Source organism: Saccopteryx bilineata, chromosome 5, assembly GCF_036850765.1.
Source record: "Saccopteryx bilineata isolate mSacBil1 chromosome 5, mSacBil1_pri_phased_curated, whole genome shotgun sequence".
NCBI classification, from domain to species: Eukaryota; Metazoa; Chordata; class Mammalia; order Chiroptera; family Emballonuridae; genus Saccopteryx; species Saccopteryx bilineata.
In genome coordinates this window covers 169,832,806-169,848,334 of record NC_089494.1, presented here as the reverse complement: position 1 = coordinate 169,848,334, position 15,529 = coordinate 169,832,806, and positions in this window count along the sequence as shown.

Here is a 15,529-nt window from a genome sequence, read left to right as displayed (position 1 = left end):
TCTCCATTTATATTACTGATTTTATTTGAGTCATTTTTTTTCTTGATGAATCTGGTTAAAGGTTTTTCAATCTTGTTTACCTTTTCAAAGAACTAACTGTTGGTTTTATTGATTTTTTTTGTATTTTTTTAGCCTCTATATAATTTATTTCCCCTCTGATCTTTATTACTTCCTTTCTTCTAATTCTTCTGGGATCTATTCGTTGTTCTTTTTCCAGTTCTTTTAGGTGTAGGGTTAAGTTACTAATTTGAGCTTTCTTTTTCTTCCTAAGGTATCCTGTAATACTATAAAATTCCCTCTCAGGACTGCTTTTGCTAGGTCCCATATATTTTGAGTTGTTGTATATTCATTTACATTTGTTTCACAAAATTTTTTATTTCTTTCTTAATCTCATTGTTAACCTATTCATTATTTAATAACATATTATTTAGCCTCCAAATGACTAAATGTTTTTCCCTTTTTCTATTGTAGTTGATTGCCAGTTTTATGCCCTTGTGATCAGAGAAAATGCTTGATACAATTTCAATCTTCTTAAGTTTATTGAGACTTGTTTTGTGTCCTAACATGTGGTCTATCCTAAAGAATGTACCATAAACTCTTGAAAAGAATGTATATTCTGCATCTTTGGGGTGAAAGTTTCTGAAGATATCTATTAAATCCAGTTGATCTAGAGTGTCATTTAAGTCTGGTGTTTCTTTGTTAATTTTCTGTCTTGAGGATGTATCCATTGTCCATTGATGTGAGTGGGGTATTAAAATTTCCTACTATTATAATATTGCTGTTGATCTCACTCTTTTTGTCCATCAAAATCTGCTTTATATATTTAGGTGCTTCTATATTAGGTGCATAAATATTTACAATGGTTATATTTTCTTGTTGGATTGCTCCCTTCTTTATCCGTTACTATAGCCTTTGTTTTAAAATCTATTTTGTCAGATATAAGTATTGTTACTGCAACTTTTTTATATTTCCATTTGCATGAAATACTTTTTTCCATCCCTTCACTTTCAGTCATATAGTATCTTTTATTCTGAGGTAGGTCTCTTGTTGACAACATATGCATGGGTCCTGTTTTCTTATCCATTCAGCTACCCTTTGTCTTTTGATTGCAGTATTTAATCCATTTACATTTTAGATTATTATTGATATGTACTTATTTGCTGCCATTTTATTCTTTAAATCTACAATCTGCCTTTTTAGATTTTTTTCCCCATTGCTGTTTGTACAGCAGGACCCTTAACATTTCTTGCAGTGTGGTTTGGTGGTAATGAATTCCTTGAATTTTTTGTTTGTTTGTTTTTTGTCTGGGAAGCTTTTTATTTCTCCTTCAATTTTAAATGATAGCCTTGCTGGATAAAAAAGTCTTGGCTGCAGGTTTTTGTTTTGCATCACTTTGATTAGTCCTGCCAATCCTTCTGATCTCAAGTGTTTCTATTGAGAAGTCAGGTGTCATCCTTTTGGGGGTTCCTCTGTAGTTTATTAACTGCTTTTCTTGCAGCTTTTAGTATTCTTTCTTATTCTCTTAACTTTGGTACTCTGATTTTGATGTGTCTTGATGTAGGCATCCTTGGGTTCTTCTTTAATGGGACTCTGTGTGCTTCTTGAACTTGTGTTACTTTTTCCTTCATCAATTTAGAGAAATTTTCAGCTGTGATTTCTTCAAACAGATTCTCTATCCCTTCTTAGTTCTCTTCTCCTTTGGGTATACCTATGATGCAGATACAGAGGTCTCTTAGAGTTTCCTCTGAAAAACTCTAGTTTTCTCTTAGAGTTTGCACCTCTTTTTGTTTTGCTGCTCTTCTTTGTGCTTATATTCATCTTGTCTTCTAAATTGCTGATTTGATACTCTGCTTCACCCAGCCTGCTGTTGATTCTGTCTAGTGCAGCCTTCATATCTGATATTGTTTGTCATTTCTGACTGGCTCATTTTTATTATTTCAAATTTTTTGATGCTTGCTATATCTTTATTTAGGTGCTCATTATGTCCATCCATTGGTGCTCTAAGATCCTTGAGCATCATCAAAATCATTAATTTAAACTCTGCATCTGATAGTTTGGTTACTTCCATCTCATTCAGTTCTTTTATGGGGCTTTCTCTTGTTGATTTATTTGGGTCACTATTCTTTATCTGCCTATTTTGTCTGTCTATTAGGTAGTGCTGTCTGACTTTGAAATTTTTGTGGTGTCTTTATGAGGAAGATGGGCTCGGTGGTAATGACTTTTCAGGCCACCTCTTTTCCTTGTTCTGGGAATGCTTCTTGATGGTACTATATCCCCTCTTGTATGTGAGTATTAAATGCAGTTGGTTCTTTTATGTGTATGGTCATCTTTTCAGGCTGGCTGGCTCTAAGAGTCAACATTAATCATGTGTATTACAAACTGTGCAGTGTCTATCATGTTGGGCTTATTTCTTCTCCACACTATCTGGTGCCTGCTATACTCCACCTTTGGGTATGCTGTTTATGTAGTAACTGAGTCTAGGGTTGGTGCTGTCTGCCACTCACTACAAGTTGTGTTGGCTCTAGATCTTCTTGGATTGGCATCAGCTGTTGTTTATAACATGCTGTGTGCTACCTGTCTGCAGCTACTATACTTTTCACTGTTTGTGTCTGTGTATTCTGTGCTTGGGTAGTGTGGGAGGGGCCAATCTTTCTATAAGGATCAGCTTCCTCCTGCTTATAGATAATAGAAGCTCCATAAAAGCCCCATGATCTGTAAGATTTTTTTCCACTTTTCAGCTGCTCCTCCTCCCTTTGCAGCTGCATGTTCTTCCTACAGAGTCTTCTGTAGTAAGACAGTAGTGAGGACTCAAACAGGCTTCACCCAACCACCCATCTATAGGTTGGACACTTGGTTGGCTAGGGGAGCTGAGGTTGTGAATACAATGTTAGTGGGACTCCTTACTTCAGGGGTCTCTTGGTCAGGAGCTCAGTACAGGGAATGTGGCCCCTACTCCAGAGCTTAATCTCTCAGCCACTGCTGAATACTCAAATTTTATTTTTCTCTAACTGGGTGAGCAGCAGTTTCAGACTGAGTGTAGCTGACAGTCCCCTTTGCAGAAGTTCTTTTAGCTGGTGAGACTCTGATCTCAGTGAGGAAGACTGAAGGAGTCCTCTCCTGGGGTTGACTGTGACCCCATAGAAGGTGGCTAAGCCTCTTGACCAGATCCAAAAATAGACTCACAGGGACCCACACATTAAATTTCCATGCTCCAGGCCTCTTTTGTAGAATCTAGCCCAGCAGGGCAGGATATCCAGCACCCAGGCTGGCTGGCTGTTTTTCTTGAGCTTATCCAATGCACATGAGCCACTGTGCTGGTGCTCATCACAGAGAGCAGAACTTGCCTCAGCTGGGCCATGTGTGTGGAACCTTTCCTTGGGTTACCACTCTAGCAAGAATTGTTAGGTCCTGAACTGACAGAAACCATGCTCTTTTCACCACCAAATGCTGTCTGGTCACCTCTAGGCTCTGGGGCTCTAGAATGGGGCTCTGGGCCTGTGGCTGAGCACCCACAACTCTCTGGGCAACCCTCCCGGTGGTGAGAGTTCCTCAGGATCCTCATCCGTTGTTTGCTCCTGGGAGTGGGACAGCCCTTTCTGTAGCTTTGCTCTTCCTACCAGTCTTTGTGTGGCTTCTTCTGTTCCTTGCTTATAAAGTCCTCTTTGTTTAGTCCAAAGTTGGTTTTTCAAGATGATTGTTCTTAAATTAAGTTGTAATCCAATTTGGTCCTGGCAGGTGGCAGTTGGAATGTCCGCCTACTTTGTCACCATCTTGGAATCCTCCTTCTTGTACACACACACACACACACATATATAATTTATATATATAATATATATATGTTTTACATGTATTTTGTTAGATTTTTATACCTAAGTATTTCATTTTGGGGGTACTAATGTAGGTGGTATTGTGTTTTTAATTTTAAACTCTCTTTGTTTATAGCTAGTATATTTATAGAGCAATTGGTCTTTTGCATATTAACCTTATATCCTGCCACTGTACTATAATTATTTACTAGTTCCAGGAGAAATTTTTGTCATTTTTTTAGATTTTCTAAACATACAATTATGTCATCTGTTAACAAAGACAGCTTTATGTCTTTCTTCTAAATATGTATACGTTTTAGTTCCTTTTCTTGTCTTATTACGTTAACTAAGACTTCCAGTATGATGGTCAAACACAGTGGTTAGAGGTGACATTCTTGTCTTGTACATTATCTTAGATAGATTTGAGTTTAACATCATAAAGTATGATGCTAGCTGTAGGGTTTTTGTAGAAGATATTTATTAAATTGAAGAACTTTCTAGTTTATGAAAGTTTTTATTATGAATAAATGTGGGACATTTTAAATGCATTTTCTGTATCTATTGATATGATCATGTTATTTTTCTTTTTAGTCTGTAATATGATTTATTATATTAATCAATTTTCATATATTGAACTAGCCTTGTAGACCTGAGATAAATCCCAATTAGTCATGGTATATAATTCTTTTGGATTCAATTTACAAATATTATGTTGAAATTTTTTGCTTCTCTGTTCATTATGGATTTTTATTTTGTTTCTGTAATTACATATTAAATTGAGCTTTTATGGAAAAATATTAAACCTCAGAACCTAAGCAAAGTGAGAAGGGCACTAATGCTGAAGTTGGGTAGGGAAAAAGATGACAGTATTGTAGTCTAGGTGGGGAAGTCATTGACTATGAGTGATATTTAAAGCCATAGCAATGGATAAGAATATCATGTATAAGAGAAAGCAGAGAGAAAAGCTCTGAGAACAAAACCAGCTAGCCTGTTTCTGGCTCTAGTTTTGATTCAATTACAGCCTCTTTGAAACAAAGATATCTGTATTTTTTTTTCTTATCCTCAGAGAAGACTTTTCACTCAATTTTTTAAAAATAATTTTATTTTTTTAATGGGGTGACATCAATAAATCAGGATACATATATTCAAAGATAACAAGTCCAGGTTATCTTGTCATTCAATTATGTTGCATACCCATCACCCAAAGTCAGATTGTCCTCTGTCACCTTCTATCTAGTTTTCTTTGTGCCCCTCCCCCTCCCCCTTTCCTTTTCCCTTTCCCTCTTCCCTCCATAACCACCACACTCTTATCAATGTCTCTTAGTTTCACTTTTATGTCTCACCTACGTATGGAATAATGCAGTGCCTGGTTTTTTCTGATTTACTTATTTCACTTCATATCATGTTATCAAGATCCCACCATTTTTCTGTAAATGATCCGATGTCATCATTTCTTATGGCTGAGTAGTATTCCATAGTGTATATGTGCCACATCTTCTTTATCCAGTCTTCTATTAAAGGGCTTTTTGGTTGTTTCCATGTCCTGGCCACTGTGAACAATTTTTTTGACAAATGACTTGCCAATAATGCTTACCAGTATTTCATGGTGTGATGGTTATTTTATTATCAATTTGACTGGGCTGAAGAATGCTCAGATAATTGGTTAAAACATTATTTCTGGATATATCTTTGAGGGTGTTTCTATAAGACATTTGAATTGGTAAACTGAATAAAGATTGTTTTCACCTCAAATCATTGAGAATCTGAATAGAAAAAAAAAGGTGGAGGAAGGGGAAATTTACTTGCGTTTGTGCTGGGACATCCATTCTCCTGGTTCTCTGGTCTTGGACTTATATCCAGATTTACACCATCATCTCACCATCCTCCTATTCTTGGGCTTTTGAACCCATTCTGGGACTTAAATCATCTGCTCTCCTGGTTTTCAAGCCTTTGGACTGAATTTCACCACTGGTTTTCCTTGGTTTCCAACTTGCATGGGACTTCTCAGAATCCATAATTGTGTGAGTTAATTGCTATTATAAATTATATTTATATCTGTGTGTATCTATATCTGTATTTATATCTATATTTATATCTATATCTATCTATACCTATATCCTATGTTTCTCTGGAAAACCCTCACTAATACACATATATTTTGGAGATCTTTTCATAAGATTGACCTTTGTTTGCTCATAAGAGTAAAGAATTGTTACTTTTCTCCTCTCATGCTCCTAACCAGTTTTGATTTTATTTGTAAAAAGATTTCTATAACATTAATTCCTAGCTCTCCACAACTATTATACTCTTAGCCACTTATTTGTCTGCCTTTAAGGTTTTCTGGTTCCTCAGAGCAGCACTGGCAGCTGAGGAACAAAGCTGGTGCATATTCTCATTAGTTCCATAGCCCATTGCCAAAGGACTGCTCTACTTTGGTCTCTGGCTCCAGTTCAAGTTCCTCTAACATGCATGAATCCAGTTGGGACTCTGACTTCCTGGATTCTGCTTTGGGCATTGCTCCTAGTCTGGCTCTGAACAAATAATCCTCAATCTGCCCCTTACTCTTCTCTTATCCAATGAAACATTTCAGAAAATGAGCTGCTGATGTGAATATGTTCTATAAGTTCCTGCTGCTGACCTGGCCTACTACTGACTTGGTCTGCCTGGCTAGCACTGCTTCTCTGTAACCAATTCTTGGGCACCCTTCTTTTTCCTCTACTAGGAACTCTAGCACTTTCCATCCAGCTCTGCTGAGACGGCCTTAAATGGCTTTAAATTCCATAGCTTTAACTCTGCTACCGACTCTCCCACTATCTTTCTTGACAATTAAGTACCCTCCGCCAACTTTGCAGGTCAGTACTATGCTATAGTCGGGAATTGGTATGAAGTGATAAGAAGGGGTGGGGAATCGGAGAAAGGAGTGGAAAGGGGAAGAGACTTGACATTAATAAACACAGATTCTGTGCCAGGCATCATGCTAAGGTGCTTTAATGATGTCTTTAATCCTCTAAAACTTTGAGAATGGGTTATTATTACTTCATTTTCCTATTAGAACAATGAAAGATCATAGAGGTTAAATTATTTAACTCTAATTATTCAATAGGAAGGTTTAAAATCCAGGTATGTATGAATCTAAAGCTTGTTCTTTATATACTATGATGAGTAAGATATAGCAGCCTAAAATCCCAACAAATATTTTTTATTATTTTCTTTACTTTGTAAACATATCAAATTGTAAAACTGTTAGAATTTTGTGAAGTTACTTAAAAACATTGTTATATAAATGGTATCATATTGCAAATGTTGTTTATTAGCTTTAACCTTATTGTATTTATTATCAATTAAGATCTTAGATATTTTTCCATATGGACAATTGCATAGATGCCTTGTTTCCATTCCATTCTGTACTTAGAGGATTTAGATTTTATATTTATCTGCATAACAACCATTTATCAATTCATACCCTTAAAATTTATTTTATTTGTTGGGTGAATACCTTTTAAAATTTTTTCTTAAGGTTTTGGAAGGTAAAAAATGGTTCTCTAATATAGTTTTACTTTGCATTGGCTCTAATTGTAAATGAGATTAAAAATAATTTTTGAATATTTGAAAGTCACTTGTAGTAGGTTGTGAACTGTCTATTCATGTTTTGTTTGTTTCTAGTGAATCATTGGCCTGTTTTCATTAGTTTACAGAAATTTTTCATATAGTAAGAAAATTAGCACTTGTAATATGTGTTGCAAACATTTCCTCCAGTTTATTGTTTGTATTTTGATCTTTTTTTCTAAACACACAGAACTTTCTACTTTTATGTTGTCAAATTTACCATTTTTTCTATTTTGACTTCTGAGTTTTAAAACATACATAAATACAATTTTCACTACTTAAAATTATAAAAAGATTCTTTTACATTTTCTTTTACTATTTTTACACATTTTCAAAAGTTTATCATCATTTTAACATGATTTTATGATAGCCTTCCAATGAATCCCCATGCCGGTATCTACATTAACCCTGCATCTATTTTCTTTCTTTTTTCTTTTTCTTTTTTTTTTTCATTTTTCCGAAGCTGGAAACGGGGAGGCAGTCAGACAGACTCCCGCATGCGCCCAACCGGGATTCACTCGGCATGCCCACCAGGGGGCGATGTTCTGCCCCTCTGGGGCGTCGCTCTGTTGCATCCAGAGCCATTCTAGCGCCTGAGGCAGAGGCCACAGAGCCATCCTCAGTGCCCGGGCCATCTTTGCTCCAATGGAGCCTTGGCTGCGGAAGGGGAAGAGAGAGACAGAGAGAAAGGATAGGGGGAGGGTTGGAGAAGCAGATGGGTACTTCTCCTGTGTGCCCTGGCCAGGAATCGAACCTGGGACTCCCACACGCCAGGCCGATGCTCTACTGCTGAGCCAACCGGCCAGGGCTCCTGCATCTATTTTCACACTGTAGCCACAATATTTTTAAATGGAAATTGAACCCTGTTGCTTCCCTGTTCAAAATAATTTACAGTTTCCATAACTACAGATAAATAAGCTCTTTAATGTGGCACATTCAGTGATGTGACCATTATTACCATTTTTTCCTCAGTAGACTCTTCCAATGATCACTGTTCTCTCTCAGTTCTATGACTATTCACATGGTATTCTTTTCCTCTGCTAGCTTTAACTCTACACCACCTTGAGTTCCACCCCTTGGCAAATCTTTGTTAATCTATAACTGTTCTGCTCAGCTATAACCTCCTTTATGAAGTCTTCCCTGACCTCTGCTCATAACTCTTTCCTTCCCCAGCTCCAGAACTTTGTATGCACCGGTACTGTGTGTCCCTTGGGTGTAGCACTTGCTAGTTTACTTGTATTTTCCATTGTCTTGGCAGGGGCCTTGTATTAATATTTGTACTCCCAGCACATGAACAGATTTTGGAACATAGTAACAGCTCAACAATGGTTTGCTGGAATTAATGAGGTTTCTTATTTTGTTTCAGTAATTCTCAAAGTAGGATTAGAAGCCACTTGCATCAGAATAACCTGGTGTGCTTATTAAAAAGTTAAAAACATTTTTTCTTTTATTTATTTTTTGTTTGTTCTGTTTACATAGATTCTAGTGTCTCCCTGAATGCATCCCCCCTCCCCCATATTCCCCTCAACATCTCCCTTGCCCCCCTCCCAACAGCTCCCTCCCCCCTTCCTTTCAGGTTTAATTCCGTTCTTTAGTTCACATTGTTCCTTGGATTCCTCAAATGAGTGAGGTCATATGATATTTTTCTTTTTCTGCCTGGCTTATTTCACTTAACATAATAGTTTCCAGGTTCATCTATGTTGTTGCAAAAGATAATATTTCCTTCTTTTTCATGGCCCCATAGTATTCCATTATATATATGTACCACAAAAAGTCAAAATTATTGGATTCACTTTATATGTACTAAATTGGACTCTGTAAAGATGAAGCTCAAGAAACTTCATTTTCAATAAACTTCATAGGTAATCCATACCCACCTAACCTTGAAAATCACTGTTATTGTTTAGACCTACCAATGGCTTATAAGCATGACACATGGGAACTTAGAATAATTCAGAGAAGTACTAAGTATTAGTGTGAGGGGGGAGGTTAATAAATGTATAGTAGGTTCATAAAATGCATGTAGCTCTTCAGAATTCATGAGCTAGATATATTTTCACTTATAAAATTCTCCAAGAGCTACTGTTATTAAAAAGAAAAAAGAAAATGTCAGGACCACGAGGTTACACAAATACTTAGAAAATCTTGTGGAAGTTACTCAGATACTGTACCTGTTAATAAGGCTGAGCTCTAGTTTGTGAGACCAAGTGGTTTGAACTTTCTCATGTGCCAATTTTATTTCTATAATAACATTATTTACAATCTTTTTTGGTGATTCACATATTAAAGTAATAAATTTCTTTTATATATCTAATTTTAAAATGTATTAGAATAAAGGTATTCTCTGCTTCCTAAAAGTTTGCATTATGCCATTTAGAATCTGAAGAGGATTTTTGCTTTTATGAAAAAGACTGAATATATATATATATATTCTCCATAATGTCCCAATAGCTAGCTGAATCAGTGGAGAGTAAGTCAGAGTAGTAGGTTATTCGAAAAATATTTTTTCCTTATTCAACTATCATTTTACCTATATCATAGGTAAGATCTTAGAATAATAAAAAGCCCTATAATTTTTTTAGATTAACTAATGGCTAATGTAATTTAAGAGTAGTAACCAACCCTCTAAAAATCCAAACTCAGCATCAGAAATAGATGTAGAAGTAGTCCAGTGAAGGGGAGGCACTGTCCTCCTCTCATTGTTTAGCAATCATGTATTTCACTGCTTCTCTGCTTCCAGGAATTACTCTCTGTCATTGGACATGTCTGCAATGGAATTTGCTGACACAGAACAACTTTGCTTTTATGGGCCTTTGCTTATGGAACAATTAATAATATCTTGTGCTTGCCTCCTCATTCAGCTGTGACAGGACTGCTCAGGGCACTCAAACATAAGGCCTCTGTGCTTTTCTCTGGCTAATTATACTCTGTGCTTCTTTTGAGATCAAATGAGCCTTCAGCGTTTACCAACCGTGTGACCACAGCCTGGACCCTTGATCTGTTGGTTCCCTTTCTCTTTTAATCATATTGTGCTTTATCAGCTGTTTGGGGTTAGTTAGCATTAACATAAGCTGCATATGTATATTTGAATTAAAGGTGGTCAGCTTACCTACAGATTCTTCTGTTAAATCACAAGCTTGTCTATTTTGGTTCTTATCAGATAATTTCATCCTTCACCTCTTAAACCTGCTCATTCTCTGTGGCCCCCAGATTTACAGATTGAGTTTAGTAAAAACCACAACTACTATTAAACTTAGTACCTACTGTGTGTTAGACATGCCAATCACAATAGCTATCTCTTATTGATGACTTACTATGTGCCAGTCATTGTTCTTAGTACTTTATACGTATTAATTCATTTAATCTTCCCAACAACTCTGTGAAGGCACTAGTACTGCATAGATACTAGTACCAGTGCCTTAGTAAAGATGATAAAGCTGAGGCCCAAGAAGTTAAGAAACTTGCCCAACATTATAGGCCTAGAAAATATGAGAACCCACAGAGTCTGGTTCCTGAAGCTGCATTCTTAACTGTTTTGCTTTACAAATACTCTCTCTAACTAATATATATTGCGCATTTACTATGGGCTGGAAATGATTCCTGGGGCTAGGATAGTGACAGTCTCAATTTTTAAATATCCTTGTCCTCATGTAACTTCCATTCTGGTTGTAGAAACAGACAATAGAAAACATAATAACTAAAATATCAATATATAACATGTTAGCCAGTGCTAACTGCTAAGAGGAAAAAGCAATGCAGAAGAAGTACCAGGGGAAAGCTGAAAGTTTTGATGGAGTGTCAAAGACATGCCTAACTAGGAGGGTGAAATGTTAGTCAGGAAAGCCTTGTGAGTATCTAAAGATGAGCACTCCAGGGAGAGAGGAGGGCCAAGCTGCTGGAGGTAGATGCTGCCTGGTGTGCTTGAGGGATACTAAGGAGGCCTGTGAGGCTGATGTGTGGTGACTGACAGGAGAGTACTAACACAGGTCAGAGAGGTAGCAAAGGACCAGATCTTCTATGGAGAGTAATGAGGGAATCATTCAGAATCATTGAGAATGACTGGCTCTGCTGCATAGAGTGCAGGCGGAGCAGCAGTGAAGGCAGGGCGACCATTCAGGTGCTTTTACCAAATTCTGTTGGGAGATTACAGTGCTTGGGCTATGGTGAATAGAATAGCAATAGTACCTAGCTTCAGAGAAAATATTCTTACTCTAGTCTAGGGGTAGTCAACCCTTTTATACCTACCATCCACTTTTGTATCTCTGTTAGTAGTAAAATTTTCTAACTGCCCACCGGTTCCACAGGAATGGTGATTTATAAAGTAGGGAAGTAACTGTACTTTATAAAATTTATAAAGCAGAGTTACAGCAAGTTAAACCATATAATAATAATTACTTACCAAATACTTTATGTCGGATTTTCACTAAGATTGGCAGAATAAATCTTTATAAAACAACTTACTATAGTTAAATCTTTTTATTTATACTTTGGTTGCTCCGATACCGCCCACCATGAGAGCTGGAATGCCCACTAGTGGGCGGTAGGGACCAGGTTGACTACCACTGCTAAGTCTTATAGATTAAGAAATCAAGACTTGAAGAGGTTAGGTAACTGGCCCTAACTAGTGGTAAGAGCAGCACTAGGCTGCAAACCACTTTCTGCTTTTCCTCAGAGGCCGTGTCCTTTCTTCTACTACACCGGGAATCTTTAAGATACAATGCTCTGTTCAAAATCAAAAACACCTTCTCAGAATATTGATCACTTGTATTTTGTTGAGTGATAGCTCCCAATTCATCGACTTGTTTATTGATTTATCCATGAACTCTCAAACCTTTAAAGAGAGTCACTATTAAAATGTTTATTTTAAGTCCTACAGGTATGGGAACTGGAAAGGACAGTGGATGTGGGGTGGTGGGACATAAGCCAAGAGGAGGGACTTGAAAGGCAGAAATTGGAATGTCAGATATGACATGACAGTACATTCATACACATTTCCTAAATTCTGAAGTTTAAGGGTCCAGTTTGCCTCCTCTCCTCATTTGATCTTATCAAACAAACTAGAAGCCCCCCCCCCCAATGAAAACATGTTAATTTTTTTTACTAATGATCAAAGAAATACTTAGAATTTGGTTCATAAAGAAATACTTAGAATTTGGTTCAGTATGATGAATTGAGCCCCTGTTCCTGTCTCTCATTCATCTGGATAACAGTGCTAGAAAATAAAGGGGTACAGTCATCCTCCGCCATATCATGGTTCACTTTTTGCAGTCTCACTGTATTGCAGATTTTAAAATTGTATATATCTAATTTTGTATTGCCGATTTTTTGCTATATCATGGGATTTTGAAGTATATAGGTACTTTTATATATTCATTATTTTAATTTTTTTGGAGGTAAAGTAAGCAAAATAAGTGTGGGAAAGGTTAATAACAGTGTAGGAAAGGCTTATAAGAGTATGGGGAGAGTTTATGAAGCCTTAAAGTATATATAAATAATAAAATAAATATAAGTTTGTATTGGTCAAATAAGTTTGTAAATGTAATATATATGTTTGCTCGCTTATGGTTTGCATTGGGTGTGGGGGACAGGCTGTAAGCAGGCTAGGTCATTATAGCCTAAGGCTTAGTTTTAAGACTTAGCTTTTACCCACACCCTTGACTGATTGCATGATGTGGGGTGGTGCACTCTCATGAGGAATCCCATTATGCCTCAGATAAGTGACTTTGTATCAGAGACTTCCTTGTTTGTATATTGGATTAAAGGTTTTGATTTATACACTATAAAGTGGGGCAGACCGGGAGCTTGCTCTCTCTCGGTTCCTGCTATCACCATTGCAGGGGCCTCCCTGATCCCTTGCCCTTCATGGGAAAAGCAGGTTTTCTACTTTTTCCCTTGTCTTCTCTTGTGGCTTGCCTATCTTGGTGAGACACCAATAAACAGAATAGCCCACCATCCTCCGACTCCATCATTTCTTTACTGTCTGCCCAAATCCAATGGGAACCTGCTTGTGAATGGCCACGATGGCGGCTCCTGGCCTTCCAGGTTGCTAGTTCATGAGTTTTCGCCTATCGCAGGGGGTTCTGGAACCTAACCCCCACAACAGACAAGGAACCACCGTACTTGCTGTTTGCTGTGGACAAGGAGGTAAAAAATCCTTAAAAGATGGAAAGTAGATGTAAAGAACTTACAACAAAGAACTGCTGCCAAGAAGGGGTGGCTTTAGGGGAGTTTTTGAAGAAGGGGACATCAGGAGTAGGAGGGAGCTCTGTGGAAATGGGTCAGGGGGACAGTGGGGCACCGGAGTGGAGGCAGCCAAGTGCTGTGCCAAGAAGTGACAGGAGTGGCGCCTGCCATAGGGCAGAGCCGTGTGTGGGATGCCCCAGAGACAGGGCAGACCAATGGCCAGCTCCTGACAGTCTGTCAGGAAGCTCATCCTGCCCCTCTCTTACCATCTCAGGAGCAAGGTATGGTAAAGCCCATGGAGAACAACTACAGAGAACTTCTAAGTTGATTTATGAGATTTTTAGCACCATCTAATTTTTTCAAATGACATGGAAGTATTACTTTTACAAAAATCAATAAAGTTAACTACTAAAAGAACAGACGTAGTATGTGTGTATATTTAATGTATAATGTAAATGAAAGAAAAGACAGCTAAGTCTCCTAAAAAGAGAATTAAAGAGAAAAAATATAAAAATAGTGAGAAAACAAAATATAATGGTTATAAAAGTCCAAAACTATTAATAATCACTGATATTAAAAGAGAAACTCTTTCAGGTTAGAGTAATAAAATAATATCACAATGAGGTAACTCTGAAAAGTAGAAAATAAAAGACTGACAAGATATATCAGGTAAATGTAATGGTAACAACTGCAATAAAGAAGGTATAGAAATATTCCAATTATATCAAGTAGAATCAAAGTTAAAAGCATTAAAAGAAAAAAGCAATATTTAATAATAAAGAATCATTTCCAAAAGATAAAGCAGTCATAAGATTTTATATCTAAATGCACATATTGAAATAAAGCAAAAGCTGATAGAAATACAAGGATAAATTGAACAAATTCATAATCATACACACACTTCTTTCAGAATTGATAGACCAAGTAAACTAAAAAAATTTGGATACTAATCTTAAAAATCTTGACCTAATGGCAATATAATTATTTTTGCTGTTATTTTGTTTTGTTTTTCAGCAAAAGAGAAACAGACAGACAGGGACAGACAAGCAGGAAGGGAGAGAGATGAGAAGCATTAATTTGTTGTGGCACTTTAGTTGTTCATTGATTGCTTTCTCATATGTGCCTTGACTGGGGAACTCCAACTAAGCCAGTGATCCCTTGGTCATGCAAGTGATCATGAGGTCATATGTCTATGATCCCACACTCAAGCCTGTGACCTTGGGGTTTTGAACCTAGGTCCTCAGTGACCCAGGCTAATGCTCTATCCATTGCACCACTGCCTGGTCAGGCACAATATAGTTTTTTGGGTAAAATTTTTACATAAAAATTTCTTTATAGATTTTTACCTTGTTTTTATTTCAATAGAGCCATCTAAAATGAATAAATGTGTTTGGTTCCCAGTGCAACATCAGAACCTATTAATAAAACCTTCTCTTTTAATAACAGAGCTGTCTTCTCAATTAATAAAGAACTTCAAGTACAGGAGCCTATTCTCTCCTAAACTAGAGGAAGACATCCCAGCATCTTCCAATATCTTTTTTTTTTATCTATTTTTATTTTATTTATTTATTTATTTATTTACTTATTTTTTACAGAGACAGAGAGTGAGTCAGAGAGAGGGATAGACAGGGACAGACAGACAGGAACGGAGAGAGATGAGAAGCATCAATCATTAGTTTTTCATTGTGCGTTGCAACACCTTAGTTGTTCATTGATTGCTTTCTCATATGTGCCTTGACCACGGGCCTTCAGCAGACCGAGTAACCCCTTGCTGGAGCCAGCGACCTTGGGTTCAAGCTGGTGGGCTTTTCCTCAAACCAGATGAGCCCGCACTCAAGCTGGCGACCTCGAGGTCGCGAAACCGGGTCCTCTGCATCCCAGTCTGATGCTCTATCCACTGCGCCACCGCCTGGTCAGGCCCAATATCTTTTATC